Here is a 6,522-nt window from a genome sequence, read left to right on the forward strand (position 1 = left end):
CCACAGAAGACGCTAAAGAAGAAAGAAATGAAACATGACCAATTATCGGTGTATTGTGTCCACAATGGCAAAACCATCGAAGCCATTCTTTGTGAGGCCCCTGATTGTTTTAATGGTGGGGTGGATATCAGTGACGGACATATGGGTTACATTTTCCAACCGGACGATTCAACGGTGAAGATTTTCACAAATGGCTGCCTCAACACCCATTTTCAACCAAAAACAGGGAGTTTTTTTCCTGCGTTGCGGATGAGAGGATGGCTTAAGATAAGACTTGCTCTATGTCAGATCGAACAGGCCCTCCGTGGAACATCCCTGCCTGGGTACGCATTGGAAGAGGAAGTCTGCGGGCGAGATGATTTGAAAGCCCTAAGAATCTCTTCAGTGGCATATAGTCCGGACTCCAAAGTGACAATTTTAGGTTGTGCCGAATTCAATAGTTTAAATGCCACCAAATCAGTTAGTTCGTATGTATTTTCAAAAGCCTGCACAGAGGTCAACTATTTTGGGCCTGTCTTTAGCTTTAGGTGGGGAGATTACTTTAAAGTCCTTGAAATGATCAAACATGTGGAAACTCTTTTCCAACATCGTGAACATTTGCGTCGATGGGCGCTTCTGTCTTCAAGACAGGACATGGGCCTAAAGGCAAGAAGGTTGATATATCATGGAAAAGAAAACATTCGAAACAAGGAAGGCGCTGGAGATCAAGGGGGGAAGAGACAGTGTCTGAACCGGTCTCATCTTGACGATGGGGATTTAGAGATGTATGGTGGTGGTGGTTTACAATAGATAATTCCCAATGCCTTTTTCTCTAAGAAAATAATTACTTATAAAACATGTATATGTAAGATTGTTCAATAATAATGTGTAATATGTATGCATTTCGGTACTAAAGATTTAAGAAATGTAATTTACATTGATTGAAATATCAGGCTCTCTCTCTCTCTCTCAGGCTATGAAAAAGATATGACATTGACTCCTTAGTGTTGAACTTTACCCCGTCTATAGCCACCCTGGTTATTATATGACCCTGATGGTCATCTACGAAGGTTGGAACATCTTGAACAACAATAAGGGGCACATGTACTCTTAAATGTCCACTCAGCACAGCCCTCGGAGCATGGTTCCTCCCTAGTTTTAATCCTGGGTTTATGACTTCTAGGGAGTGTTTCCTAGATGCTGTGCTTCGGCATATGCATTGATGGGTCGCATGTGACAAATACAGTTTGATTTGATTTGAAACACACCTCCAGGCTGTGTAAGGGCTATTTGACCAAGAAGGAGAGTGATGGAGTGCTGCATCAGATGACCTGGCCTCCACAATCACCTGACCTCAACCCAATTGAGATGGTTTGTGATGAGTTGGACTGCAGTGCAATGGAAAACCAGCCAACAAGTGCTCAGCATATGTGGGAACTCCTTCAAGACTGTTGGAAAAGTATTCCTCATGAAGCTAGTTGAGAGAATGCCAAGAGTGAGCAAAGCTGTCATCAAGGCAAAGGGGGGTTACTTTGAAGAATCTCAAATCTAAAATATATTTAGAAAATATAAAAAATATTTTTTGGTTAACACGATTCCATATTTGTGATGTCTTCACTATTGTACTACAATGTAGAAAATAGTCAAAATAAAGAAAAACCCTTGAATGAGTAGGCGTGTCCAAACTTTTGACTAGTGCTGTATACAATTCATTTAAATGATCATTGCATTTTTTTATTCACAGTACAATGTCATGGTCAAATGTCACTGTTTAACCTCATCGTGACCAATCATGACCCCTCTTACCACTCTCTTGAACTTCAGCTTGAAACACATCTCTACAATCAGCAGCTTGTCGTGTTCCAGCTGTTTTCGGTGTCAGACCGTTCATTTCATGTTCTAAAGTGGGAGAAGGAAAAACATTCACTTACTGACTATACTTGAAACACAGACCTGTAAATAGATTATCTATTACAGATTGAGAATAAAACACCTCACCTCTGTTTAAGAGTGTCACGCCCTGACCTTAGTTCCTTTGTTATGTCTCTATTTTGGTTTGGTCAGGACGTGAGTTGGGGTGGGCATTCTATGTTTTTGTTCTATGTTTTATATTTCTATGTGTTTGGCCGAGTGTGGTTCTCAATCAGAGGCAGCTGTCTATCGTTGTCTCTGATTGAGAACCATACTTAGGTAGCTTCATCCCACCTGTGTTTTGTGGGTAGTTGTTTCCTGTTGTGTGTCTGCACCAGCCAGAACTGTTTTGGTCGTTATTCTTTGTTATTTTTGTTATTTCAGTGTTCATTTAATGAATATGGAAACGTACCACGCTGCACCTTGGTCCTCTCCTTCCAACATCCTTTACAGAACGACCCACCACCAACGGACCAAGCAGCGTGGAAAAAAGGAGGAATGGACATTCTGGACGGGAAGGGATCCTACACATGGGAGGAGATCCTGGCTGGAAGGGATCACCTCCCATGGGAACAGGTGGAGGCAGCCAGGAGAGCGGAGGCAGCAGGAGAAGGGAACCAGCGGTACGAGGGAACACGGCTGGCAAGGAAGCCCGAGAGGCAGCCCCCCAAAATTTGGGGGGAGATTGGCGGAGTCAGGTAGGAGACCTGAGCCAACTCCCCGTGCTTACCGGGTGGGGCGTCGTACTGGTCAGGCACCGTGTTATGCGGTGGAGCGCACGGTGTCTCCAGTACGTGTTCTTAGCCCGGTGCGCTATATCCCAGCTCCTCGCATCGGCCGGGCTAGAGTGGGCATCGAACCAGGACGGAGTGTGCCAGCCCTGCTCTCCAGACCTCCAGGACGTCTCTACGGCCCAGGATATCCTGCGCCGGCTCTGCGCACTGTGTCCCCAGTGTGTCTGCACAGCCCAGTGCGTCCTGTGCCTGCGCCCCGTACGTGCCGGCCCAAAGTCACCATCCAGCCAGGACGGGTTGTGCAGGCTCGTTGCTCGAGACCTCCAGTGCGCCTCCACGGCCCAGTGCATCCGGTGCCTCGGCCAAGCCCTAACCCTCCTGCATGTCTCCCCAGCATGGTGAGTCCTGTGCCTTCTCCCAGAGCCAGGCCTCCTGTGTGTCTATCCACTCCAGCGATGATCCATGGCACGAAGCCTCCAGCGATGATCCATGGCACGAAGCCTCCCACGTCGCCCTCCTGTCCGGAGCAGCCCTCCTGTCCGGAGCAGCCCTCCTGTCCGGAGCAGCCAGAGTCGCCCTCTTGTCCGGAGCACGCAGGCAAATCTCCCGCATAAAGGCAACCACTGAGGGAAACTCTGGTGCAAGCTCTTGGCAAAGTGTAGACATCAATCAATTACTCAAAACCTGGCGTCATCAGCCAGAAACTCATTATGGTCTCGAGATCAAAGCTTATGATGCGAAAAGGCAGGACTTGGCTGTCACAGTAGCAGAGTTGGGAGAAGAGGGACTGGTAAGTACAGGCCTACAGTGTATGAATGTAATTATATCTTAATGATTTGGAATGTGGTTTTGCCTTTAGGCCTCATAATTATGTTGGTTACAAGGTTTAATCAAATATATTAATATTAATAACCATGTATAAACATAAATCCATCCACAGAGGAGATTTCATTCCATCAGAGTTATGCCACCAGATGTTTGCAGTGCTGTTTTGTTTTGGATTTCATTCTTATTGTCATTCCATTCACAGCAACCCTTCATGGAGGTGAAGATATTGGAGAACCTAAAGCGTTCCCAGAGGGACTCAGCCCTGGACTGTGATGAAGAGTCCTCATAGACGCTGTGTTGCCGCTACCCCCTCACCGTCGACTTTGAGGCCTTTGGCTGGGACTGGATCATTGCCCCCAAACGCTACAAGGCCAACTACTGTTCTGGAGAGTGTGAGTACATGCACCTCCAGAAGTACCCCCACACTCACCTGGTGAACAAGGCTAATGCCTGGGGTACCACAGGGCCCTGTTGTACTCCAACTAAGATGTCCCCCATCAACATGCTCTACTTCAACCGCATGGAGCAGATCATTTATGGGAAGATACCATCTATGGTGGTGGACCACTGTGGCTGCTCCTGAGAGGGAGGATGAGAGGACAGGACAAAACGCACACACACATTGTGTTGTGTAATGAGTTAATAAGTTATCCAAAAGTGAACCCTCTTATAAGAATCCATTATATTTTTGCATAAAAGGCTACAAGAGACATGTGAAGTTTGAAAAACATGAGCCCTTTGCTCTGAGTGAGGACATGAACTGCTCATACTCTCCCCCCTGAGGTTCGTTCCGCAATGTGGCTGGAACTGCTAGATATATTTAAGGACACATAACACAATTGTCATGGGAGTGCAAAATCTGCACTGAAACAGATGTCCCCGATATTGTGGATCACAGGATTTTGGAACAGCTTGATGGTCCTCAGAACACAGTGTCACATACAGAGCTATTCTATTAGCCTACATGAATTGAAACCAAAAATGGTATGTTCCTTATGTAGCTAAATATTTCAGGCCTATAATCATATTATATTGTGATCAGTTTAGCCTACAGATTATGCTAGGCATATTATGTTTGGCATTAGAGATTTCCTAGTACCATATCAACTCAAATGAATTCATATTTGGCACATGGTCGAATATTATTGCACTGTTGGAGCTAGGCAAACAAGCATTTCGCCAGACCTGCAATAACATCTGCTAAATATGTGTATGTGACCAATAATTAAGGTTGCACATTTTGGGGATTATTCAGAGGTGGAAACTTTCTGTGGGAATTAACGGGAATATATGGGAATTAACAGAAATATGGGAATTAACAGAAATATATTCAAATTAATATGAATACCATTTAAAGGGAGATTTTTTGCATTGGATATATTTACCATATCATATGGAGAAAGAAACATAAACATTTTACCTTATCATGAGTAGACTTAATTGCAAATGATGGAATCCTTCCAACAGAAATTTTTAAAACTATTTAGTTACAAATGTAACTTTAATTAAATGAGTTGACTCTTCACGTGGGATGATTTCACTGAACAACAAAAGAAAGGGAATATTGAATGATCTCCAATGATCCATCACATCTCCCAAAAACGTTAGTCTAGAAACTAAAGCTTTGGTTGTCTTCCTCTCAGGCTTCCATGTCTTCTCCCTGGACCTCCTCAATGTCCACCTCTTGAGCATCAGATTCTGAGGCCTCATCTTCACTGTCACTTTCCAACCTTGTTGAGGATGGCTCGTTGCCTCAAATTTGCCTGGATGGCCACCAATTTTTCAACCCTTGTATTGGTCAGCCTGTTGCGTGCTTTGGTATGTGTGTGTTCCCAAACAAGGACCAATTGTGCTCTGAGGCGGCTGATGTAGGTGGGATTTGGAGGATGATGGATGCAACAGGGGAAAGAGCCTCAGATCCACAAGGTCCCTTCCACCAGGTGGCTAATAAGATATGTTGGCACGACTGCCATATTGCATCTCCATTCATCAGCATTTTTCTGACTACGTTCCTCCATTGAGTCAAAGAAACGTCTTATTCCAGGAGGACCATGTATTTTCCCAGAGTATGTATTTTATTTTATTTACTACTGGTGTAAACTTTAACGTGAAATGCTTGCTTACGAGCCCTTCCCAACGATGCATGAGCTTCCAAATAATAATAAAAATAAAATAGTAACACAAGAAATAAAATACACAAGAATGGAGGTACAGTTGAAGTCGAAAGTTTACATACACCTTAGCCAAATACATTTAAACTCAGTTTTCACAATTCCTGACATTTAATCAGAGTAAAAATGCCCTGTCAGGTCAGTTAGGATCACCACTTTATTTAAAAAATGTGAAATGTCAGAATAATAGTAGAGAGAATTATTTATTTCAGCTTTTATTTCTTTCATCAATTTCCAATTGTTTAGAAGTTTACATACACTCAATTAGTATTTGGTAGCATTGCCTGTAAATTGTTTAACTTGGATCAAATGTTTCGGGTAGCCTTCCACAAGCTTCCCACAATAAGTTGGGTGAATTTTGTCCCATTCATTCTGACAGAGCTGGTGTAACTCAGTCAGGTGTGTAGGCCTCCTTGCTCGCAAACGTTTTTTCAGTTCTACCCACAAATTTTCTATGGGATTGAGGTCAGGGCTTTGTGATGGCCACTCTAATACCTTGACTTTGTTGTCCTTAAGCCATTTTGCCACAACTTTGGAAGTATGCTTGGGGTCATTGTCCATTTGGAAGACCCATTTGCGACCAAGCTTTAACTTCCTGACTGATGTCTTGAGATGTTGCTTCAATATATCCACATAATTTTCCTTCCTCATGAAGCCATCTATTTTGTGAACCAGAGGACATTTCTCCAAAAAGTAAGATTTTAGTCCCCATGTGCAGTTGCAAACCGTAGTCTGGCTTTTTTATGGCGGTTTTGGAGCAGTGGCTGATTCCTTGCTGAGCGGCCTTTAAGGTTATGTCGATATAGGACTCATTTTACTGTGGATATAGATACTTTTGTACCTGTTTCCTCCAGCATCTTCACAAGGTCCTTTGCTGTTGTTCTGGGATTGATTTGCTC

At 43.8% G+C, this 6,522-nt stretch overlaps 1 pseudogene; it reads left to right on the top strand.

Moving 5' to 3' along the window:
• Positions 1–2,456: 2,456 nt before the first annotated feature.
• Positions 2,457–4,057, top strand: LOC139532937 (growth/differentiation factor 8-like; annotated as a pseudogene).
• The last annotated feature ends 2,465 nt before the right edge of the window (positions 4,058–6,522 follow it).

Source organism: Salvelinus alpinus, chromosome 10 (assembly GCF_045679555.1).
Source record: "Salvelinus alpinus chromosome 10, SLU_Salpinus.1, whole genome shotgun sequence".
NCBI lineage: Eukaryota > Metazoa > Chordata > Actinopteri > Salmoniformes > Salmonidae > Salvelinus > Salvelinus alpinus.